The sequence below is a fragment of the Pezoporus occidentalis genome, unplaced genomic scaffold (assembly GCF_034315485.1).
Source record: "Pezoporus occidentalis ecotype Australia unplaced genomic scaffold, CSIRO_AGI_Poc_V1 ctg99, whole genome shotgun sequence".
Lineage (NCBI taxonomy): Eukaryota > Metazoa > Chordata > Aves > Psittaciformes > Psittacidae > Pezoporus > Pezoporus occidentalis.
Genome location: NW_026916358.1, coordinates 3,310,431 through 3,337,434, shown reverse-complemented (window position 1 = coordinate 3,337,434; position 27,004 = coordinate 3,310,431). Strand labels below are relative to the sequence as shown.

General features: G+C 38.0%; 1 long non-coding RNA gene across 2 annotated transcripts in view; it reads left to right on the top strand.

Moving 5' to 3' along the window:
• The window catches only part of LOC134157693 (uncharacterized), a 39,986-nt gene extending 15,440 nt beyond the window's left edge, over nucleotides 1-24,546 (top strand). For both annotated transcript variants that reach the window (XR_009962423.1, XR_009962422.1), the window contains exon 3: nucleotides 23,579-24,546. This is a non-coding gene — a long non-coding RNA (uncharacterized LOC134157693). The remainder of the gene's footprint in view (nucleotides 1-23,578) is intronic.
• The last annotated feature ends 2,458 nt before the right edge of the window (nucleotides 24,547-27,004 follow it).

Below are 27,004 nucleotides of genomic sequence, written 5' to 3'. Positions count from 1 at the left end.
TCCCGACAGACAAATGCTACTGTCTATTTAATGTTATTTTTTCATTAAAATGAAAATGTAACTTTGCAAGTATGGTAAAGCTATTCTGGGCGCAGTGCCTTCTTTGCTCTATTTATATATTTCAAATGTATTTAATTTAAAATAACTTCATCTTTCTAACTATAAGCTAAAAATAGAGAAGATGGAAATTCTCTGAAATTGGGCTGGCATGGGGGTTTAGTGTGATAACAGCTTATCTCTGAGAACTGGGTCGGAACATAACTGAAATTATACAAGTTTGATTGCTTTTTAGGCAGCTGTTTTGTTGATCTTGCTCTTGTGTCACATAGGAGTCCCAGGCACAAATTGGGATCCTGAGGAAGAGGGACCGAACAGGCAAAGAAAAGACAGCTTCTGCCCCATACCAGCTGTTTAAAATACAGTGAAGTGTTGTATAATCTGTTGCAATTCAACTCAGCTGTGTATCTGCCCCAGCACAACTTCCAAGTGGATTAATGGGGGCAGGCTCCCTCCAGTATCAGATACCTTGTCTGACAGACTTGCATGAGAAAGACGAGCTATGTCTAATCAACACTCTGTCTCGTTTTAGGCAATGTTATTACTCTCTGACTTTCATGAGCATCCCTGATAATTTATTAATTAAAAAATGGAAAACATACAATTTGTGAAATTCAGAAAAAAAGGGTATATTAAAAGACTGCTCTAGGCATGCATTGCTGCATGTAAATCTGATTTGTTGACATCCTATATAATATACCAAATGAATGTACTTCAGCCCAATGTTTTTCTGTCTTCCAGCATAATTAATTTCCAAGGCTGCGCATGCATCCAAACAAGAAGCATAAAAGGAATAGGAGGAATGAACTTGTCTGAGCATATTCACACAGTATACATGAAAAAATGTAACCAGTAACCTAATGCTTCCCTACTACCAAAAGTTCATCAAGATTAGTAACTTTGGCAGAGCTTAATTAACAGCTAGGGAAAATGTAACCTGGGGTGAAGGGGAGGCAAACTGATTAGCAGAAACTTTTGTCTCTTAATTATGCTTTGAATTATTCTGGTTTAGATCCTTCTCACCTACTGGTGGGCAAACTGCATGTACTTTAGTATTCACATTGTGTTCAGGTAAATCTCAGGCATTCAGAAGCTTATTCAAAAACTGCCCTGACATTCCTACTTAGGCAACGCTGCAAACTGTGCTTGAAAAAATCTGTTTCCTGACATTTTTTGCCTGGTTGGATAACTTAAGAGCAGCTTTTTTCATGCTTTTTCATGAGTCTTCTATTGTCTGGGTTAGAGTCAACAACAAAATGGAAAGATTATTAAAAGAAATACACAAACTTCTAACTGAGAAGTAAAAAACCTAACTAAGAAGTTCAAACAAAGGTGTTTGGATGGAAACTGGGATAAATACTCGCTGAAGAGTTGAGGTGACTTAGCTTGTTTAAACTATTTGAGGCTGCTTTCAGAGCTGACCTTCTGGCTTTCTGCACCCCTGGGTGGGTGGCTGTGCAAAGCCGAATGCAGCCACAAACACGGAGCTGGCAGGCATTCAGCTTTGCATTTACCAGTCATGGTTGAAAGAAAAAGCCAGGCAGACTGGCTGGTATGCAGCCAATAAATGGAGAGGGTGATAATGCTTTTCCACAGTGCGGCCAGGATTTGAACCAGCACTAGATCCTTGCAGGTGCGCTGTACTTTGCTGGACTGTCCCCAGGTGACACTGGACACTGTATTGACAACACTACCAGCAAAAGTAGAAGCTGCTGCTCCTCTCCCTGGCATCATAGGTCTAGTGAGATACTTGGAGAAGGATCTGTAAGAAAGGTACTCTCTCCCCCTTCCATTCTGCTGAACGGTGCATCTCGTAGCTTTGTTTTAGTGTAACTTTTCACTTGTACTTAAATGCACTTCAGCAAAACGGTATCTCCAATTGCATAAGAAAAAAGGGATACGTTTATGACTCTCTTCCTTTCTCTCCTTCACCATGTGTACTGAACAAAACAGGTATCTGTCAAAATCCAAAAGATTCCTGTCCCAGTTTTTCCAGGTGTGGTACACTGTGGCCTTGCTCCTGCAAAATACAAGCTTTTTTGTGAAGGAGTTTCATGACACGTTTTTTATCATCTTTTCTAAAGTCAATCCCAGCTGCCTCCTTTAAGTACTCCAGAAGACTGAAAAGACAATAGAGAACAAAAAAGCTCAAGGCTGAAGCTGATTCACACTCAGGAAGTCTGAATAACTAACAGCCATGTGAGGAAACCTTAAATTCACTGCATAAATGTGGGGTTTTCCTGGCATTTGCTCACTAAACAATGAAACAAGGTGTGGTGGTGATTCTGTGACAGCAGTGCTTGTGGTTACTTCTGGTTAATGCAAACTACCTACGTTACCTCTTTTACCCTGCAGCTTGACAGCAATATGACAATTAGAAAGCAGTCTGATACTATGGGTATGTTTTTGATTTCATTAGATGGTTATTTTTAAAGGGAAATAACTCAGATTTTTTTTTTTTAAGAAGCTGTTTGTTTAAATCAGGATTATATTTTGTTAGAGAAAAAAAGAAATATTTAAATATATTTAACAGTTTATCTAACTGAGGTAACCAAATAGGTTTTCCATTGAGGTAACCGAACTACTGTCCAGGAGTTATAGCTTCTTAGGAGAGTAATGGAAGCTGTCTTTGCTCTATCAACTTAATTAAATGTCGGCAATGTTTTCACAGGAGCAGGACCAGGACGGCAGCAGAAGCCGGCAGAGAATTCTGGATTAAAACCAGTTGCCACAGCTAATTAATGGGATTTGCCAAAAGCACTGAGCTCTTAGCCTCTTGCTGCAATGGAGAAGGTGCTTCTGTGATTCATGGGACTAAGAAAATAAGAGACCACCTAAACCAATATTTAAGATGTGAGAAATGTGTATTAATTATATTTAAAAAAGATCCAAACCACCACAGTTTAAACACTGCTTGATGCTGTTGTAGGTCTCTGATAGAATGATCAGGGTCTCAATTATTAACCCTCCTTTGGTGGGTTGCTTTTAACCCAGGAAGATACATTTTTAGGATCACTTGTAAATTCCCATGTGAGCCTGCAGGTGGGGATGGAAAAGAGAAACTCCTTATTAGAATTGCTGGAACTTTCCTTTTTATGCATTTATCTCTCAGCCTAGAGGAAGAAGGAGCAGTTCAAACAAACTCTTCTCTGGCTACTTTATTTCAGCACATTTGTGACCTAGATAAGATCATTATCTAACAGCTTGGAGTGAAGGTGAAGTTAAAGGGTTGTTTTTAATAGGAAAAAATAGTTATAATTTAATGTAATCTATGTTTGTGAAATAGCTGTGATATATTTCTCAGACTCTGAGCCATAAGGCAGAAAGGACACTTTCAAGCAAATTATTCAACAGGTCAGATAAAATGGCTATTTTAAATTACACTGCTTAGGGAGTGGCACAGTTTTAGAAGGAACTTTATAGTCCTGGGAACTGCTTATTTCTAAAGAAGAATAATTAAACAGCTTGCTTAGGGAAGTTGTGCATTCTCTGTCACATTACGTTTTTAAAACAGGATTGGATATTTTTTCTTGAAGGCAGGCTCTAGGTCAAGCAAAAGTTATGGCATTGGTGCAAAGAGTCTCTGGTAAGAATGACAAAAAAATTATGTAGGTTAACCTCTTTAGGTTTTGCCTTAAAATTTAATAGATCAGGAGACAATGACAACTAAAGATCAATGTGTCACAGGTACAGTTCAGGCCCCTTTGTAGTCTAAACCCCAGGAAACATCATCCCATCTGCATCCGGAAAGTACTCTTGGACATCTCACCATTTTGTTAATAAGGAAATTCTATTTTCCAAGGTCACTTCTTTTTTCTTTTTTTCATCCTGCAAAGCATCATTCTGTTGTCAGGAAGAGGGGAGCAGCACAAAATGGATAAGCCAGCAGATCAGACTTCATTCTAGAAAGTTCGTGGAAGGTTTAACTATGTCCATGTCTGCATTAACTTTCTCACAGTTCTTAATATGAACTTGGAAATCTCTCTGCATGGGAGGTGCTACGGCAGCTTTAACTGTGCCTCAGGAAAATCCTAGTGGTATGAGCTAATTTGGTTTTGAATAAAACAAAATAAAAAAAAAGGAATGGGTTGGGGAGAAGAAGAATGAGAAATTTGGGCAGAAATATGATCTTTCATGTTCAAAATGCTTGGAGTCTCACAGTCTGACCTAGTGGTGTATGCACTGGTGTGCATGTGTGTGTGAACATGGCAGTGATGAGAGAGCACCCTAAAACCCTAAACACACTAAACTCAGGGTGAAGACTTAAAGGACAGTTGAGACAGTAAATTTGCTTCTTTTTCATCCTTTTCTGCATATATTTTTTTTTTAGCCCTCAGAAGATGAAAACATGGCCCTTGAACATGACAACTAATGCACTCCCAGTTTTAGTGGACTTTTTCTGTTGCTTTGGGTTAGTTACCCTGCTCTATATGTACCACAGTTCCAAGCTCTCCTGCTGAGACCTAGTGCTGACACACTGAAGCTCCATGTTTTGGAGTTCTTTATTTAGGATTTCTCTTCCAAAAGTGAAGGGCTGCAACTACTTGGTGCCCCTTGCTGTCTTTTGGTCTCATATATTGATTTTCTTCAGTTTGTGACCTTAGGGTCTGCTTTGACCTTTTGCCCTTTCATTTGGGAACTTCTCTACAGAAGAGGTTGCACTGGCGATATTATGGGGAGGCAAGGACAGTCACCTATTTTCTGGTAAAGCTTCTTTTTGGTGTCTGTGGCTTGACTATATTGCCTTGGATATTTGCACATTAAAAAGGATGGTGAAGGTCCATTAGGAGATACCCAGTTATCTATTGCTCCTCTGAAATGACTGGGAGTCAGAGATACCACTTTTGACGTACATGGTGATAAAAGAGAACATAATATGACCCCGTTCATTTCAGTTTCAGTTAATGGAGTGGCAGTGATCTAAAATACCAGGGGAGAGGTCCAGATGATGCCTGGTAGAAGTTTTTTATTCTTTCATACTGATTAGAGAGCAGGTCTGTGGAACATCTACGCAAGAGAGAAACTCGCATGAATATACAAGCAAATGCAGCACTGTACCAAGCCACACCCACATCTCAGACACTGTCAATTATTTTGGAGGGGACTGGGGTCTTGTTTTTTTCCACATAAACAATGCATTTATCTTTCCATATAAATCACCTGCAGTGAAATTAAGAAAAAGGAAAAAAAGGAAAAAAATGCACCTCTAAAGCAAAGCATCATAAGCCCTATATTAGTCATCAGCCTGGCTAATTGCCACCACAGTATTTCCCAGTGATATATATATATATGTTGAGCAACCACCAGAAATATGAGGACTTAATAAGTAGCTAGAAGAGAATTTATACAAAAAACAGACATAACAAGGCGAAGTTAATTCATCACAACTTTCACATAAGCCTTTGTTGGGCAGTTGGCCAGGCCCATCACATTATCTGTTTGACTCAGTGAGTCACTCCAGCTAATAGAATTTTGCCCCGTGTTTGTTGTTGCCATGGCAATGCAATATTATCAGGCATGTCATGTTCACAGATCAGTAGCAGCGGCGCTGCTGCAGACACACAACAGCTTTCAGCCTTTGACCATAAACAGGAATTCACTCAACAGTCAGTCTGTCAAAAAGGAAGTCGGCTGTGGTGAAGAAGCACTACTGCCAGTACTACTAGCCTTTTCCTTTTTCCTTTGTGAGCGCATTGCCATTATCATTAAAATAACCTTGAGTTGTCATGAATTCATTCATTCACAAACATTGTCAAAGAAGGTGCAATAGTTCAAGAGAATCCAGAGGGTCAAAGAGAGGACTAGTTTTAAATCTGTGCCTATTGAACCTGGAAATGACATAGTCTGTTAGATATAATCTTATTCTTACCATAGCAAATCAAGCTGTGTTGACTGGCACCAATGTCCAAGTCAATTCAGCACCATGAAAGGTTACTAGGAGTAAAGAGGTCATATCCTTTGTGGTATTGCTTTGAGAAATAAACTTAGGCATGTGTGGGAATATTTTACAAAGAATAGCTTTTTCACCAAAAGTGAAAAACAAATCCTGTCAGGAATCTATCGAGACTGCAGGTATTTTCTGACATAGCCATATTTAGTGTTTAAACCAAAGATATAATTACTAACCTTTTTCAATATTTTAAATGTTTAATTGAGTCGTAAATATGCCACTGGATATTTTAATTGCATTCCAAAGAAAATGCTTAAATATCTTTTTGAAACTGGCTTTTGAAACTGAGAATGCACTCTGTCTTGGAGTTTATAAGGACTTTCATTTTCTTTCCAACATAGACCTATCAAATAATAATACAGAATACATGATCATAGACCCTCTGAATTTGATTTTTTTGATAGATTACAAAAGATTTGCCCCTGTGTAACCTCTTTGACATCAGCTGAGTTGTTCTGATTTACCCTGCTTTGAAAGCAGGATTAAGATTCTTGGATTTAAATTACAGGAGAAAATTTTTGCAAGGATGTACTGTTTTTTAATGCCTCTGTTTTATGGAAAGACCTGTTTAAACATTTGTTGTTACATATGTCCCCAAATGTTGTTGACAAGCTATACTGGCATTGAGAGACCCTACACAAAGTTTAGGAATGAATTTGAAAATCATTATGAGCAATAAGGGGCTGATTATGCTTTTCCTTCCGTGCGCTTTAAACTGGTACAACTCCAGTGATTTTAAATCAGTTGCTGCTGAAATGGTGGGAGAAGTGGCTCCATTCTGGTAAGTGCTGACCCCCTTTATTGCAACACTGATTCTTAAGTTACACAGCTGAGACCACCAAAGTACTCACATTTACACTGGTGTAAACGAAAACAGCGCTTGGTCACTAGTAAAATTGAACTTTGGAAACACTCTTAAGATATGCTTGATGACTACAGAGCAAAAATCCAGACATATAAAGCTTTTGCCCATGCCTCTTTTCTGCTGAACAGAATGCCTACTTTCAGCTTGCATTACCACTGAAGTTACATTTTATCCAGTGTAGTAGGATGGCTTTGTAGTTGCGAGGCATCTGCATGAATCTCCCCTTCTTAGCATCATGGCACAGATTCTTCAGTCTGGATTACCTTACAGTCTTGAAAAGGGCTGTATCTCTCCAGACATAATGCTCAAAGAAACAGCAATATCTAGTTTGACTGACTGAGTGGTGTACAAACCCAAGAGAAGTACAGTATTCCAATACCAGGATCCATTAATGGCCATGTATTCAAATAACCCCACTCTTGCATTTGATACTTGAACCAGTTTCTGGCAATCAGAAAGGAGTAATGATAGAATTGGACCTTTCTTTCAACTTCTGTCATGAAGGGGTAAGCATAGCTTTGAAGATTTGAAGTAATATTGCTTTTAACTGAAATCCAGTTGCTTTAATGGTAGTACTCTTTTTTTTTACTTCAATGAAGTAAATATCAGAATTAAGTGCAAGGAGTAAACAGGTTCCCCTTGTTTTGGGGGAAATGAACAGTAATACTTTCAAAGTCATGAAACAGGGCATGAGCGGGGAACTGACCTTTTTGTGCCTGCAGATGTGCTTTTTGGTCAGCCTGTAGCATACCCATATAAGACAGAAGAATAGGAAGGGAGGAGTAACATATATCTTTATTTATATTTTGCCTGCTTATAAAAATGTTAACATTAGGCTTATATTGATTAAAAGCTATTGCAGTAAAACTGATGCAGCTCCTGAGCCTGGCTATCCTCTGATCAGGTCCAGAACATTTGTCAGTCTGGCTTGCAAGGGCTCTGAATGTCTCACACAGACCCCATATTAAGTGTAGTAGAGTTTTAACCAGTGAAATGACATCCAATTCTATAACAATATAATTAAACAGGTACAATTTTAGTGTGTTGAGAAGGAATGAAATACACAGAGTCTGCTGTAGTAGAAATCATGAAATAAACCAGTTATGGTTTGGATCATTACATCTTAGAATAATGTCTGTTCTGTTTACCCCAAGGGTCAGCAGATTTCTGTCATTCAGTGGCAATCTGCAAATGCATTATAGCTAATCATGTCAAACTGGCAAAGGAAAATAAGCCATAGACATTTAAAAAATGTGGTTTTAACACATAACATTTTAAAGACTCTGTGATCTGCAGTTGAATCAAACATTCCACTCTGTATTTGCTAGTTTTCCTCTATAAGAGTGAAATACACATTTTAATGGAACTTGACTCTACTGTAAACACCTTCAATTTTATTTCTTATATTTGAATGTCACTTTGTATTATCAGTCCACTATTTTCTAACATAACCAAAAAGAAAGAATAATTCTTTCTTTTGACTACAACAGAAAGCATTCTTTGTGAAAAAGTATGTTTAGAAGTTTTCCACATAAGAGGATACATCCATTTCATGGAGGAAATTCTTACTTGTTAAACCTTGTGAATAGCAATTTAGTGAAAAATACATGTGATATTCTATGGGTACTAGAATTTTCAATCATATCATCCAGGTGGTGTGATATATTATAAACATAGTCATAACTACTTGCTTCCATTGGTGGACAAACCTAGTAGAAGCTTTTCAGTAAATACACGTACTGAAAAATTAAATTTTGTGTCATCTGCAATGGTTCATAGGTTTGTCACAACTATGACAGAAGATATTGACTCTGAGGAAAGGAAAAGATTCAGCAAGTATGAAGAAATTTTTGCATAAGCCTACATATATGTTGGTCTTCCTATCTAGCATCTCTGCTTCCCTTTCGTCCTGCCTTTGAAAGAAAAGTTTTTTGTAATCCCTTAAAGAAAAAATTGCAAAATAGCTTTTAATTTTGGCTGCAGCAAAGAACTTTTTAAAATATTTTGTGCTAACAAAAGAGAAATGAGCTGAAAAAGTGGCTGTATAGAAAATGAGCGTTTTGGATTTGTAGCTAAGCTCAATATTAATATTTTGTATAATTTAGTGGAATCATTAAAATATGAGGAGCTTTCTAGAACTAAAAATGAAACAAAATATTATTTATTTATAAGCTTTTCCATGGCACTTCATACTTCATGCATTTGAGTACTGATGGTAAGGTCATCTCTTAATTAACAACTTAAGTTTATAAAGGCAGAGAAAAATTCTCAGAACACTTTTAAGCAAATCCAGAAATCTTGAGATCCAATTACCTTAAAAGAGAAAACAATGTGTAAAGAATATCTGGCTAAATATAAAAGTTCACCTCTTATGCTGACTTAAATAATGAAACACTGATCTGATTAACTGTTACTTGGAACAGTTTTCACCTTATCCCTTGTGTCAGAGGTCATTAAGAAAGCATCCTGATAGGTGTAAGAGGTGGATCTGAGGTTAAACTATATTGCTATAAGTCTGACTGTGTTGAGATATTCAGATAGACAAAGTTTAGCATCTGGTGTAACAGAAAATGATTAGTTGTGGTCTACATTGCGAGGATCTTGACTTAAGTCAAACTGATTATCATACCAAGTGAAATTATGGTCTTATTGGAAAGTGGCATATTTCCCATTGGCTACAGTGGTCCCACAATTTTCATCCATGCTTTTTTAACCTTGAAAACTATGCTGATGCCACCCCCACCTTAATCATGCATTTAAAGTCCCTTGCTTTTCTAGGTTTGGAGTTCTTATGTTGAGAACAAGCACTGTGAACTACCAAGAGATGGCTGAGAAGCAAAAAATAAGAGAAAGAAATTGTGCAAAAAGGTTAGAAGCAAAAGATTTTGGAAAAAGAACACAAGATTCAAAATCTTGGGAAAAAAAAAGATGTGATAGAAGACAATAAAGAAATTTAAAAGGAGAAATGAAATGAAAACGGTAGAGGGAAGGTTGTATCCTGGAAGAAGGAGAAGACTGTAAATGAGCCTTGAAAGCAGGAGGGATTGGAAGGATAAGAGTTAGTTGAGCATTCAGTTCTCATGTTGTGTGTAGGCTGAGCATTTAAAAATCCTAGCACTTTATCAGGTAAAGCTGCTGCACAATGATAGTAAAGTTTATGTTCAATTGTTCTGAGCTGCCTTTTAACATTCACAGTGGCACATCTAAACAAATAATCTCACTTTTAATGAAAATTGCTGTGATGTCGATCTTTGCTTTGTTTCAAATGTTCTTGTTAGTTCCTCAATCAATGTACAAGGCAACATTTTCAAGTGCATTAAAATGATGCTATTTACCACTGTTATGATAATGATGGTTCTGTAATGTCTGACAAATATTTAAGCAGTTTGTCTAAATCGGTCAACACATCTAAAAATGTTTGTGGCAATTTTAATAATAAATAGAGCCTCATGTTGAGAGCCAGCTCCTTCAGAATTTTCTCTAAGCCTAAACTGGGGCCAAACTGCTGCTCATGTTGGACTGAGGTCTCCTTTTTAGCATGTGTTGTCATTGAACAGGTTAGCCTCATTTTACATCTGAATTTCACAAGGACACATAGTTGATTCTACAGAAATAATGAACTCCAAGGTTCACAGGACATGTAATACTCAATTTTGATAGCAGCACAGAGCAGTTCGCACTGATCACCTGAAGAATTAGTCTTATCTGTTTATTGAAAGTGAATTGAAAATGAGAGGTTTTTAGTATCAGATATGAGATACTAGAATTGGAAGGAAATATATGTATGTATAACCACTTCATAAATTTTTCATCTCCATACATTGAACCCACACATTTTGTGGTCAAGTTACCTTGTCTCGAGGAATATTTTTGAGAAATGAGTGAGGTCCAAAATAATGATTCATTCTCAGCAGAATTGCTCTATTTTTTGTAGTATCTTTCTTTCAAATGTCTTTAGAAAGGAGTCTATTAGAAAAGGAAACAAAACTGTATTTACAATGTCATCAAGTATTATGTCGGTTAAGTCAACACAATTATGGTTATGACATGGTGAACTGCCAGAAAGAAGCAGTCTAGTTATTTACTACTAAATTTGTTGATTCAGTGAATGCTAAAGCTGTTCATTAATTGTTGAACATAATATTTGTTATGTACTCTGGAATGTGTCTGAGAAGTCGGAAAGAGAGCGAAAGAGAGAAAAGAAATAAGAAAGCTGAACCGAAGTGCTTCTCCAAATAATTTTAATCCTAAAGAAATTTTCACTGGAAACTAGGTATGTGTAAAAGTTTGTGTTCTTTACATGATTTTCTTTCACAGACATTATTCTTCATAATTTTATTTGAGCTCAGGTGCTCCTCCATATATTTTGTTATTCTTCCTACATCTTACTTTCAAAACCTCTATGGTTCCTCTACCAGTAATTTCAAATCTCTCAGCACTTCTTCCATAGCTGTCTTACTTGAAAAGGTCCACCAGTCTCTTTTCAGAAGTTAAACCATTTCTCTTTTCAAATTGTTTTACTATTCTCTGACAAAAAACAAACAAACAAACAAACAAAATTATTTGATACTACCAGTTCCATTTCTTTCCAGAGCTATTTTGTGATGGGAAGACATCAGTTACTGCAATAACAATTTGAATCGGGAAAGCAGTAGAATGTGCTAGCTGGGATAAAGTTTGGATTAAAGAGAGATATAGGCAGTATATGTTCTGTCCTTGATTCTGATTTCACGTGGGTTGTTCCCCAACAGTGACCTGTTCTGAGCTGAGTAAGCAAGTCAGCATTCTCCTTTAGCCTGCATTTTAGCATTGTAGCTCTGGGCTTTTTTCAAGAGCTGTATCTTAGACCAAGAGCAATAAGAAGGCTGCAGTCTGAGATAGGTGGACATACTGCTGTACCTTTCCACCAATGCATCTCAGTATTCAGAGGTGGCAGTTCTTGATTCTTCTGATCTGAGTCATTGCCTTCAGGCAAAAGCATCGCCTTCAAGTAGAGCCTGAATCACCAGCAGCTTAGTCTAGGTTGGCACTCTAGCCAAGACATCAAACCATATATTCCTTTCTTAATCCTATGAATTGGACGGTCCCCTTACCAAAGGGGAATTTAGAACAATACTTACACACCAAGGTGATTTTCTCTTTTTTTTTAAACCTTCATAAATTCTCTGACCTTTCTTTATTTTGTAAAATATCCCTGAGTGTAGTTCACTGTACATTGATTTTAATAAGCATTCTCTATAGACCAATATGTATAATGTTGGAAATGGTATAATACAATTTTCCTACACTAAAATGCTATAGAAAATTGCACATTTTATACTGACATGTGCCACATCAATAATACAGGTTTTATATCTTATTTGTAGCTATTGATCTCAACAACATAATGAAAAATTGATTGCAATGAAGTGCACTACTTCTTAAGTGTAAATTTCAATGTCAAATTATTTTTATCTATGCTTCCCAATTATAGATGAAGCTTATACATTTATATATGTTTGCTTTTACAAAACTCTGGATCAGTAAATTAGATATGACAAGAATCTGCTGGGTCAATAGAAACCTTGTTGCTCTCACTAAAATATGATCCAAAAAATTAAATACACTAGTTCCCTTTCTTCATTATAGAATGAATTAAAGTCTCCATATGTGGCATCACCTTCCTGGGCAATTTAACAAATTGAGATAGGGTCCTAAATCTTAAGGGGATATGGTCATACAAAGTATTTTATTGTACAGGAAACCACGTGAAATTCATACACTCATTCTGGAACCTACATGGTAAAATAAAACGAGGAGTAGTATATTCTTTTGTTATCTCTTGAGACCTTATTATTTTTGGGGGGAAACATTTGTGTTTGGGAAAACTTTGTGTTATTAGAACTGACAAAAACATGAGAATGTTTTCAATACTTAACAAAGGGGAGGCATTGGATTTTTACTTTTTGCATTGTAAATATGGAATAACTCTATTTCTGCACCTTCTCCATAGCCTTTTGGGAAGCTCAGACTGGGAAATTCAGACTATTCTTCTGATGGGTCACAAGTAGAGGTTATCTCCAGAGAAAGCTCCCTAACTCATTTTGTTTTCTAGGGACTGGAATACTTAATACAGAATTGTTTCTGCTTGTGGAACTGCAGAAAATGGCAAAAATATTGTTGATTTAATTAGACACACTGCACATTTCATCAACAAAAGATTTAGGTGTCCAGATAAGGCAGTCTGATAGGTTTTTTCTACGCAGTGAGAGGAGGAAGAAACCTCCAAGATAGTATGATAGATCTCTTCCTAAGATGATGAGACTGAATCACCTTTTGAAAGTGTTTGTCACTTTACACTGATGTTAGAGACAGTAGAGGTGATTACTTCAGAGCATGTGTTTTAGGGCCTGGCCTAACTGAAGGGGATAAATCCCACCTTAAGGGTTCATATAACTGTAGGTGGATGTTGGCTTGCAATAATGTCATAGCATTGTTCACCCACTATCATATACTTTGTAAATTCAATTATCTCACTGTCAGTAAGGTAGATTTTGGAAATGATTTTGGGCCTACAGGTACAGAAAGGAGATGAGTGGGTTTGAGGGGTCTTTGGATACCAGTGACTAATGTCCCAATTCTTCAGTTTCTCAATACAGAAGGAAAAGCAACTTCCCAACCCAGTTGCTGATGTTGTGCTGACGGGAAAGAAGAGGGAAATGACATCTAGGGCAGAATATCTGTAGTAATCTGACTTTTTTAGCACTACCAATAAAAATACCTGGCCCAATACCTGGAGATCATCTCAGTCATGATCTAGTGTTCAGGAGATTTTTTTTCATGTCCCTGTTACATAACATCATCTCTCTGCTTCCATATATGTTTCCCTTAAAGCAGGTATTAGTATTTGCCTTTCCCAGAATTGGGTGAGCTGGTTACATTTATTGTGACCAGCTGCTGAAAAGGAAGGAATAAAAGCTATTTCACACATTGTGGTATAAAGAAAACCTGTTTTCCCACAAAACTGTGCCTTGTGCTTTTGCAGGCAAGATGTTCTTGACAGGACATTAAAAATGCCCTTCTCTTATAAAGAATCTTTCATTTTCATAAAGCTTGAGTTCATGCTGAAGTCTATTCTTTCATTATAGTATTTAGAAGGTCTTCTCTTTCTGTTCAGCTCTCTGTGACATTTGTGACATTAGATTCTACCTATTTCTCAAATTTGGTTGATAACTGTCATGGGTTCAAAACTGATTGTAAATCAAGTTGAAAATATGACTAAAGCATGGTACCCATTGTTTGCAGGAAGGAACTGGATGAGTATCTGGTCTGAGATGATGAAAGATATTTTCCGCCTTCACTGCAAAAGCTAAATTTTGTTACAAGCTGACACTGGTTAAGTGGCTACTCTCTCCCATGCCAGAGAGGTATTCACTTTGACCTTCTCCTCAGGTGAGCAGTTGGTCCAGAGATTTAAGATATGCTGACAGAAAAATGTCAAGCACTGTTTCAATGAAGGCTGGATTTTATTGTTTCTATGTGTTTGTTTGAGGATGGAGTTTTACAGCTTCACAATTAATTTCAAGACATCCTGAAGAAAATGTCCTGTGAATTTTGCATATTTCATGACTGATTTTTAAATTCAGCCCACATAGGGACTTAAAAGCTATGCAAATATTTAAAGAGAGTAAGGTGATGGTCTTACCAATTAGATAATTATTGTTATTATAATTACTAACTAGAAATCAATCAAGACTTTACCATGAGATGGACTATGTGAAGGATGCGGTGGCATACCCATGTAGGAAGAGGACTTTTCCCTGTCTTTTAGAGTCCTGTGCTTCTTCCTTTAATACAAGGACATGAATAAGCTCTGTGCACCTAAAACTCTTCTTCCTGAGAAGTTAGTATGAGCTATACTGCCACCCACATATACATCAGTCAAGGGGGAAAACTCAAAATAAATCTCAATGATCATATGAAAGCTAATTTCCACATGACTCTTTAAAACCTAAGTGTGTCACACTGAGACCAGGCTAAACAGTGTTTCCATCACCCTAATTAACTTACTGATGTTTCAAAGCAAAGAGCATGTCAACACAGCTTTATGAGGGATGATCATGCATGAGCACTTAGAAGGACTATGAAATATCAAAAACAAAGAAATCGAGGTGGAAACCAAAAAGTTCCAGAAAGAGCACAAGGAAAAGCTGCTAGGCTAAACTGGGGAGGTGATATTTGCAATACTGCTCTGTTGACAAACTGAGGTCCAGAAATTATCCAAAGTAAAATAAAAACAAATTACCAAACACTGAAATAACTGTGGAGATAACAGATATGATAAAATCATGTTTGTAAGAAGGTAATTATTTAAATGGATGTTTCGCAATTAAGAAAATTTAAAACCTGCAGTAGTAGTTCATGATTTATAATTTATTATTTGTTATTTAATGCAGTTTACCTTCAGGCTGAACTTCTCGAGAGTGCTGGCATTGGTGTCCTTCATTGCTTGGCAAGCTGATAACATCAACAAGAGATGGGCGACAAGGCTGACAACCACAACAGCAAGGTCCTCTGAGAAGGCTGGTATCCATGGGAGGGACAGAGAAATATGAAAAGAAATATAGAAACCCCAGGTCCTACACCTGGGTCAGAGCAATCCCAGGCACAGCTACAGGTTGGGCAGAGAAGAGATTCAGAGCAGCCCTACGGAGAGGAACTTGGGCATGTTGGTTGTTGAGAAACCACATGAGCAGGCTTTAGTGTGCGCTTGCGGCCCAGAAAGCCAGTCATATCTTGGGCTGCATCAAAAGCAGTGTGACCAGCAGGTGAAAGGAGGTGATCCTGCCCCTCTACTCTACTTTTGTGAAACGTCACTTGGAGCACTGTGTGCAGTTCTGGTGCCCTCAACATAAGAAGAAAAAGTCCAGAGGAGGGCCACGAGGTTGATCAGGGGACTGGAGCACCTCCCGTATGAAGACAGGCTGAGGAAGTTGGGGCTGTTGAGCCTGGAGAAGAGAAGGCTGCATGGAGACCTCATAGCAGCCTTCCAGTATCTGAAGGGGGCCTATAGGGATGCTGGGGAGGGACTCTTCATTAGAGACTGTAGTGACAGGACAAGGGGTAAAGGGTTAAAAGTTCAACAGGGGAAGTTTAGATTAGATATAAGGAAGAACTTCCTTACTGTGAGGGTGGTGAGGCACTGGAATGTGTTGCCCAAAGAAGTTGTGAATGCTCCATCCCTGGCAGTGCTCAAGGCCAGGCAGGACAGAGCCTTGGGCGACACGGTCTAGTGTGATATGTCCATATGTGGCAGGTGGGTTGGAACTAGATGACTTTAAGGTTCTTTCTAACGCTAAGCATTCTATTATTCAGTGAAATTTGTGATGAACACTGTCAAATACAAACCAGAGGAAAGAACTGTTAACTTATTCTTCTGAGAAAAGTTCTCAATTATCCTTTTTCTAAAGCAAGACCTTTTGGTTGTTATGATACAAGCACTCATCATGTATCCCCAAACTTTCCATTGTATGCCAAAGCTAGTGACATACAATGAGCTCCTAGAAGGGGTGTGAGAATGTTACCTTACACATCATCAGATTACATGGAATTTGAGCTCACTTAATGACCACAGAAAAAAATATACAGTTACTGTGAGTAACTCTTGCCCACAGAAAAATACATTGATCAGGCATACATTATCAGACACCAGAGAATTCAATTCCCTGTTCCCAGATCCTTAATGAAAAAAGATGTAACCTAATTCCTACTAGGCAAACCACAGCTGTGTTGGTGTTCTTATTCCATGAAAACAGGGAACAGCACTGAGAAGTCTACAGATTTTATTTTTTTAGCTATCAGGAAAGGCAATCTAAATACTCTCAGTGTCTAACAGAGCAAGAAAGAGAAGGAGTAACTTTCTTTTAGCAACTGCAATTGAGTTCTAACTTTTGAGTTGGACATTTTGATTAGTTGCTCTTTCATCCTTTTCACGAGCCCTTTTCAGTTCCTGAGGGGCATATTTACAACAATAAATTAAGAAATAAGAGGAATTACACTAGTTAGAAAGTGAGTGACTACTAGACCCACATTTTGCATATTTAGGCTCATTTTACATTGTTATATTTCACCATTTTATGCAGACAACCACAGACCCTGGCTGAAATGTTTTATGAGTATAGTCACACTTCTTTCTGGCTTAGTGATAGAAGCAGCTAATCTATTCATGAGGTGATATAGCTGGAGCCGAGGCAGTGGCCATGTAAGAAGACAAGAAAATCATATTGTACTAACTGAAGGAACTAAGTGCTCTTTACCCAGCTAAGGTAATCAGTAGTTACAGTAAAGTTTGTGTACACCAAATGTCAGCAACCTGCATGGGCAAGAGATGGGAAGTTTTAAAAATTACTTGTTTCACTGCAATTCCCCTAAAAGAAGTCTATCACTTATGCCACCAACACCAAGGGGTTTTATATTTGTGTAAAGCTCACCTGCATAACTTCACCTGTGTAAAATACAATCATCTGCTCTGGCTATTTACCCTGGACATCTTCAGCCAGTGGAGAGTGGCAAGTGCCTTGGAGAATCTTCTTACCTGTTTTAATACAGGATGGATTGCCTTCGGGAGACATTGTCATATTGGTCACAAAGAGTTTCTTGATAGCTATTTGACACCAGACACCTCATTATGCTTATGCCTTACAATGTTTTACTCAAGCTTTAATATCGGGTGTTAATAGCCTTGATTCAAGATCTTCATTAATTGCTGCATGGCATTTTTAGGTTGCCAAATGGAAGTAAAATGTTATTTTCCACCTTTAACATTCACTGGTGGGATCTGCACACCATGAATAGAGTTCTATCTTACTCCATGCTGTTTCAATGGTACCAAGGTCTGTTGCAATTAGTTTGACATGATTGTTTCCCACTGGCTTAGTGAATCATTCAGCAGTTCTTTCCCAGGTTGTCTTTCCACATCAACATAAGTAGCAGGATAAATGAAACGTAGTGAGTTTCCAGATTGCGTTGCAGATGCAGGACTTATCTTGTGGAAATGATTTCTGTCCTCTCTTGCTCCGGTACACCCTTTTGGGGAGTGGTGACTGTGTTGCTTTGCAGCAATGTATCCAACTGTAGAAGCATTTAGCAGTTTTACAGTTGCATATCTGATCTGATTTTACTTAAGTAAATATGAAGTCATATAATGACTTCAATTTGTAAAACAAGACTAAATTGAGTCACCTTGCTTCACAGCATGCTGTAAAAACCAATTCATATTTTACAGAACCTTTAGCCAAACTTCCTACTTTTACTTCTAGAGTTTCAGATCTCTCTTCATTTGTGTATTAACTTTCTTGTCATATATTTTGATGTAGCAAATGTTATGCAAATAAAATAAAATGGTCATTTTATTAAGGTGACTGGAAAATGTGATCTAATACTTACTGGGACAACACCTGGGAGTCTCTGAAACCTCCTGCAACACAAACCTACTCTTTCCTCCCTTTGGGAATTCTCTTTAGCACCATTTTATTTAGTTTGCATAAGTTCAAGTTTCATCAAAGTAGTATTTATTTGTGTAAAACTGTACACCAGATGTCCGCAACCATGAAGCCTATAAAGTATTTAGTTGCCAACGTGACCCTGGTGGTTTCAACAATTATGAACTGAAGCAGGTCTGTTTACATAAGGCTTTAATGTTAAACTATATGCAAACATAACTGTGTGGACTCAGAGTCTCTAAGACAGACATATCCAGTTTCACAAATATTCCAGCAAATGAAATCTTAGAACTTGTAAGATGCTAAGTATAGCACAAAGAACATGAAAATCACGATGTAGTACTTAGCACTTATATATAGCACTTTACATCTTCAAAGTACTGTGCTAACAATATCTAATTAATCCTCCTCAGCTAATTAATCCTTTCCAGATCAGGAAGCTGAGACACATTAATTACAATTATTATTTATGTACTTATATAGCACCATAGGTGTGCATGCCACTTTACAGACTTATAGACCAGTCCCTCACTATTGTAAACAGCTAAAATTTGTCTTTAATACTAATAGGATAAAGTTTATGGCATGCAATATTTGGAGGGAAAACTTTTCCTTGGAGAAGTTACAGCTGTGAATCAGATTCTGCCATCAGATTTGTCTGAAAAGACATAGTAAAGGGGAGCTGGGAATAAGGACCTATATTGCAATTTGGGGATTTTTTTAAGAGAAAAATGCTGTTGTGTATGAAATGGTTTTTAAGAAGTTTCAGAACATGTTCAAGCCTCTCAATACATGAACTATTAACAGTAAATAACATCTATGATATTAGTAGATTTTCATAAAGAAGATCATGAAATAATGAGTGGTTCCCCTTTGTGGATAAAAGTTCTAAATACTTGTAATATTTGCAACTCCTTTTTGAAAGATAGTCACAGTTGTCTCAGATTTTGGGTTATTGTACTTGAAGCTTCGCTCTATTCATAGTGCATAATTTCCCAATGCAACAGAAACCAGAGTTTATAAGAGAGATTATTACTTAATCATTACTTTAAAATTTACTTAATCTGCAATGCCAGTACTTAAGTAGAAGTAAATCTAAAACTAATGATCTCCCTGTTCCCAGACCATAGCACACTCCCTTAGATGAAGTAATATTATGGGGAAAATAGAGAATATTTTAATGGTGATCAGAGTATGACCTATATCCCTGTTCAGTTTCAGTCCTATCCAGACAGTCCTCATTACTAGCAGGAAAACATGCAAAGACATTCAAGAGCTTTATCACATATAAGCTCTAGTAACCAAACATTATTCAGGATATAATTATTAGTAACTCACAAGCTAGGCCAAATCTAAGCAAATTGTTCCTTGCATGGCAAAAGGTTGCTGTAATAAACCTAGGACAAACGACCTTCAACTTACAATGGATGGTCTAGAAATGTCTTCAGAAACAGTCAGAAAAATGCATGTAAGGGAAAGTATTTCTCAGTCTGAGTATGTGTGCTGACATCATATCCTGTGACATTTGTTGCATTTTAATCTCAGACTTCAAGTCCCTATTTGATGTTGAATTATGAAATTCTTCATATCAAGTGGATGGAATAAATCTCACTTTTTAGAATTTCTTAGGCTGAGGGGGTTATAAAGTGTATGGCTTAATCCTGAGTGAATAAATTGTAACAAAAAACCTTTTGAAAACTTTTGGGGTTTACGTTTGTGTGTTGTATACTGTAGTTCTTTCTGACAACAATTCACAAGCAGGTTGTTATTAGTACCGATAAATGAGATTCAATTTTTGAGCCAGTTTGCTTAGTTGTGACTATCTATACTGCTTCTATATTATAGCTCTTGACCAAAAGTGAAGAACACATTTTGGTTGGATTTTTTTTTTTCTTTTCCCCCCACAGCTGAAATGGTAAGGATTATTTAGGTAAGCAGAATGTAATTTCCTGAACTGGCATTTGTCCAGTATATGTGGTTTGACCTCCTTTTAATCGAGATCTGTTTATTTAGAGTAGCAGGGCACAATCAAAGACCAAGTGTATTTTCAGAGAAGGAGGTGAGGAAGTGAAAACAGGCAGCACCAATAAAGAATTCTAATCAGGAATGAAACACCTAAAAGTGCATTGAAACAGTGTTCTGCAGTGCTTCAATTAATGCCAGGCTGTTTTAACTTGCACAACTGGTACTTAACGAATTTACGAATAATACGAGCTGACGCCAACCAGTTTCATGTTTTCATTAGGACAGGCCATTATTACAGAGTGCTTCAGATGTATTGAGTGACAGTGAACTTTCTGTTCACAGGGTGTGGTGGTGCAGTGCTTAGTCTTCCCATGGGCTCAGGCACTCAGACTTAAGCCTTGCTTTAGGTTTGTGCAGAACATCCACCAACCAAGTGAAGTATAAATGAGTAGCATTTCATTGAGACTGGGGGTAAACATTGCTGCCTACTGCTTTTCTCTGTGTGCCACTGGCTAGTTAAATGTGAATACTTCAAATATCAGAGTGTGAATGGCAACCTAGAGCTTGATTGAAGTTGATCTTTTCTCTAGGCATCTGAGGCATTCAATTTGGGGAAAAAAAACAACCATTGTATTTTCCCACCTACCACTTTAAATCCTAATGTTGCAGCAGCCACACATAAAATCTACCTTTTTCTGGTTTATGATAGACTTAACTCGAAGCTCAGCAACACTTTCATGAACTTTCTAAATGACTGAAACAGGCAATGCTAAGGAATGCCTAAATACTCAATCCCCATCCCCTTGCCCCTGTAGCTGAATATCCAAGTGGGTTTCACCATCATTAGGAATGAAAGTCCTTACTATTCCCTTATTTGATGCTTTATATTTGATAAGAATCATAGAATAGTTAGGGTTGAAAAGGACCTTAATATCATCTAGTTCCAAACCCCTGCCTTGGGCAGGGACACCTTACGCTAAATCATATCACCCAAGGCCTCGTCCAACCTGGTCTTGAGCACTGCCAGGGATGGAGCATTCACAGCCTCCCTGGGCAACCTATTCCAGTGCCTCACCACCCTAACAGGAAAGAATTTCCTCCTTATATCCAACTTAAACTTCCCCTGTTTAAGTTTTAACCCGTTACCCCTTGTCCTATCACTACAGTCCCTAATGAAGAGTCCATCCCCAGCATCCCTATAGGCCCCCTTCAGATACTGGAAGGCTGCTATGAGGTGTTCACGTAGCCTTCTCTTCTCCAGGCTGAACAGCCCCAACTTCCTCAGCCTTTCTTCATACGGGAGGTGCTCCAGTCCCTTGATCATCCTCGTGGCCCTCCTCTGGACTTGTTCCAACAGTTCCATGTCCTTTTTATGTTGAGGACACCAGAACTGCACACAATACTCCAAGTGAGGTCTCACGAGAGCAGAGTAGAGGGGCAGGATCACCTCCTTTGACCTGCTGGTCACGCTCCTTTTGCAGCCCAGGATACGGTCGGCTTTCTGGGCTGCAAGCGCACACTGCCAGCTCATGTTCATGTATGGAACTCTGTCTGGGGACAAGTGAGCAGTCCACAGAGAGTTTGTGGGTCAGTGTTAAAGGTAATATAGCTATGAGAGACATTACTGTGGGGATCTGTTACAGACCACCTGATCAAGGAGAACCTGCGGATGAAGCACTCCATAAGAGAAGTCATATTCTCTTGTGTACGCATTACTGCTATTGCACGTTATTAGTGATAGCATGTGTCGTGGTTTAAACCCAGTCAGGTAATTCGTTCGCTCACTTCCCCCCCTTTTCTTGCCCTCCCCCTGCTCCCGGAGGGACGGAGAGGAGAATCGAAAAGAATGCAACTCCCACGGGTTGAGATAAGAACAGTTTAGTAACTAAGGTATAACACAAATCACTACTGCTACGACCAGTGATAATAATGATAAAGGAAATAACAAGGGAAGAGAATACATCATCTCACCACCAGCCGACCGATAACTCGCCCCCCCAGCCCGACCAAGCTCTGACCGATACCTCCTCCAACCCTGCAGTCTCCCAGCCCTTCCGGCTAACTCCCAGTTGCCTCCTGGACATGACGTGCTGTGGTATGGAATACCTCTTTGGTCAGTTTGGGTCAGGTGTCCTGTCTCTGCTTCCTCCTGGCTTCCCCTCCTCCCTGGCAGAGCATGAGGCTCACAAAGTCCTTGGCCAAACCAAAACATCCTTGTTATCAGCTCTGTTCCCGAGCCGAAAGTCAAAACACTGCACTGCACCAGCAACCAAGAAGGAGAAACATGACTGCTAGTGCTGAACCCAGGACAGCATGTGAATGTACAAATTGTCACCAGCCTAGTCATAGATCAGATTAATCTATCTGTGTACTAATTACTACTTTGTTATTTAACTCTTCTGAAAGCAACCAGCTATTCCAGAATGAGTTTCACTGCAAAAATGTGAACAGACTGAAAGAAAGCCTCAAGAGGATATGTTGATTATAGATCACTAGAGGAACTAAGACACAGCTTTATTTTAGACAGGTACTGTCCAGGAATCTATCATGAATGTGGAGCTGTATGTCTAATGAAATGTGGAAAGGGAAGAATTTTATGGATCATGCCTGGTATTTTTAGGGTGTCTGGAAGACAAAAGAATGTGTAAAAATTGATATTTAACTGAGATTAAGGCCAGTGGCTGAAGGAGACAGGTACAGAAGACTGGGGGAAGGTTAGAACAGGTGAACAATTTAGAATTGTACAGAAGCGGAAAGCCATTACTGATTTATGTAATTAAAGGTGACATGGGGAACTGTCAGAGAAGGAAGAAGTCCCTAGCTATATGTTTAGGGTAATAAAAGATTGATGGAATGATAAGAAAAAGGCACAGATAAAACAGATTAACTTGTTCTTGAGACCAACCAAATATTATGTTCCAAGGTAAAATACATAAGGGTGGACCTCTTTTGCCACAGGTGAACCATGTCAATGAAGATGACTCATTCACTGCAGAGGAAGAGTTATATCTGTGTATATGGTGGAATGATGAGTGAAAAGGAGTTTCTGAGAATCTGCTTTTATTTTTTTTCAACTATCAATCATCTGTTGTATATAAGAATTTTAAGAATATATGGTCATGATGACCCTCTGAAGATGTCAAGTGGAAACTGGGTTTTAAGTTGTTCCTTTCTTCCTCTTTTCCATTCCTCCTTTTCTCCCCCTTCCTTCCACCTCCCTTCCCATCTTCGTCTTTTTTTTTTTATTTCCTTTCACTACAGGCTCAAACTGTGGAGTGTTTTGAGCAGCATGGCAACATATCATCAAATGCAGCAAGCTTGGAAAAGGTGCTCAGGTCATTCTCCCAACCTGCTCAATGAAACCAACTAGCTCCTGTGCACTACTTGCTGATGGTAGCTGATTCTTTGTTGATAAAGAAGGGTCAACATATATAATCAGATTTGTGCTATTCCTTCCCATGATCAAAAAGAGGAGGTTCCCTCTTCCCTCATTTGAAATCTTTGTTGAAGTACACAGTCAGCATACCTTCCTGCTAAGTGCCTCTACAATTGTTATAGGTTTGCAGATTTTTTTCTTTCTCCTCTGCCACCCCACATAAAAACTGAAGCTGCTGGCTCCTATCAAGCCTCAGCCAGGAAAGGAGCTAAAACGAAGAATCTCTCTGCATAATTCCAATATTGATGAATTAAGATCTAAAATATCTTTCTGTATTTCAAAAAACATTCAGAGTCCATGCTTAAAATTGAGATTAGCTCCATCAAGAAGCAGTAAATTCAGCAATAAGATTTAATCTCTGTGGCACTCAAAAGACAAGATTCAATTATATTCTGTGATCTTAATTGAATTACAAAAACCCCCTCAAAAGTAATGACATTATTTTATATTTTCCCCAAGCCCAGGTTACTTGGATTGAAAAGAATTAAATAAGCCATGGTTTCAGAAAAGTATGTTTGTTTTTGCGGCCTAATAATTCACAGCTTTGAGGAGAAGCTAATATCCTTTAAGTAAAAGACTAATATCTATGTCTGGAAGAGCTTTTTTTGACCCATCTGGTTTGTCAGAAAAGTCTCCTACCTCTGATATTTATACAATATCATGCAAATGTCAAAATCTGAATGTCATCTTCAAAGACCCTTTTATGTCAGGCAACCCCTTTATAGGGAAAAAATAAACAATTTTATGTATGCATGCTTGATGCCAGTCCAATTAATAAAAGCCTTTTTTGCTATGCTTGGCTACAAGCAAGTTTCTCTTTTGAAAATGAACAGAGGGAGAATGAGATAAAAGGTCTGTATTGTTTCCTTGCAAATTTTACAGTTTCATTTTTAATTTGTGTTTGGATGTGAGGATCTTGGTGCAGATGGTGTGATAGTCCACAGTATGTTCTGAGAACCTGAAATGATAACAAAGATATGCAAATTGAGAGGGTGCTTTGGATGACAGCCAGGATATCCAATTTCACAATAGCTGAAAACAAATTGATGTGCCCAGCAAACTACACAGAGTAGCACTAGGAAATGTAACAGTGCCAAAACAAATTATATTAATGACCTGAGCAGTTTGTTGAATTCTATTGGCTAGCTTAATGTTGGTTACATTTTTTCTGCTTTGGCACTTCATTTACTCCACAAAACAACTTTCATAAATGAAAAAAAAAAGGCAAAACCCAAAACCAAACCCCACAATAAAAAAAGAGCACTTAATGAAAAAAAAAATCAGTTTTGGTAATTGCAAAATAAAGTTATACAAGAATTGGTTTTGCATCTGAGAAATGTGCAGCATATTTCATGTGAAACAAATTGAAAAAGTAGATACTCTTGAAATTCAGAAGTAAGAGTTGAAATTACTTCTATAAGGAAACTCTTTAATGTTTCAATCTAGATCAGCATTACATTTCATATTAACAAAAAAAGAGCAAAATTTTTATTATTTGATAGAGAAACCTGAATAAGAGATGCTTTCAAGGGAAATATTTGGGTGTAAAGCCACTGTCTGAAGTAATTCTGAAACAGTAATGCTATTCACATCTTTGCCAGCATTAAAATGAGAACCTGAGCCCCTGGCTGTCATTTCTGTCTTCCCCTCCTCCTTTCTTTGAATGAAAGATTCCTGTCTCCAAGTCAATTGCTTTAAATAGTCTTTTAAATTTTTTTCCTCTCTTAAACTATGTTTAAGTGGATGAGAAAAAAAGTCTGCCAAGAATATTTGTAGTTTGACTATCCCCTAACAGTTCATACATTTTTACATGAATAGCTTCTTTCTATTTAGAATGAGAAAATAAAAGGCACTTCCAGTTTTCATAAAATCATACTAGCAAATCAGTGAATCAAATGCACCTTTCACATATTTCAGTACTCCATAGTGAGTAACATGTTTTGTACTACCAAGACACATAATCTGAATCTTTTAAAGCCTGAATTTGGATTTGATCCTAAACACATGATTTTTTTTTATTTACTAATACCATACCTAAATGGGGCCTAGTAATGGAAAGCATAAACTGAGTTTTGATCTTGCTACCCCAGCGGTCAATAGGCTACTGTCGTGGTTTAAACCCAGTCAGGTAATTCGTTTGCTCACTTCCCCCCCTTTCTTGCCCTCCCCCTGCTCCCGGCGGGATGGAGAGGAGAATCGAAAAGAATGCAACTCCCACGGGTTGAGATAAGAACAGTTCAGTAACTAAGGTATAACACACATCACTACTGCTACCACCAATAATAACAATGATAAAGGAAATAACAAGGGAAGAGAATACAACACCTCAGCACCAGCTGACCGATCACTCGCCCCCCAAGCCCGACCAAGCTCCGACCGATACCTCCTCCAACCCTGCAGTCTCCCAGCCCTTCCGGCTAACTCCCAGTTACCTCCTGGACATGATGTGCTGTGGTATGGAATACCTCTTTGGTCAGTTTGGGTCAGGTGTCCTGTCTCTGCTTCCTCCTGGCTCCCCCTCCTCCCTGGCAGAGCATGAGGCTCACAAAGTCCTTGGCCAAACCAAAACATCCTTGTTATCAGCTCTGTTCCCGAGCTGAAAGTCAAAACACTGCACTACACCAGCTACCAAGAAGGGGAAAAATGACTGCTACTGCTGAACCCAGGACAGCTACTTTCACAGCTAGTGCAATACCAGAGTTTCAATGGAGAGATAGCAGTCTAAGTCATTCAGATGTCAGTGAACTGCAAACATTTTTTAATTTGCAGAACCACCACTAATCCTTTGTTCATCTAAAAAACTCTGAGGGCATTTTATACAATACTAAATCAAAGTAAAAATCCTGTCAGATGCACCCCCCCCCTCCCCTAGTGTGCAACTATGACTTTAAAATGTTATGGTTGATATATTAAAACGTGAAGCAGTTACTTGTTGCTTTCAACTTTATTTTAATCTCTCACAAGAATGAAAACAAATACTGGCAGAGAATTCATCAGACATTCAGTACAAAAACAATGTGGCTCAATTCTTAAATGTCACCTATTATATATACACTTGTATTTGTCCTAATGCCACAAAACTGTTCTTCTGAACAACACTTATATCCATATTTTGCACTTTTGATGACTTTAGCATTCCCAGTACAGAATCTGTAACTAAAAATTTCAAGAAAATGTCAATACACTAATTGTAGTTATTGTCATTTCATAGATAAGCATACTTGCGAAAAAAGACCCCTCCAACTCTCCAC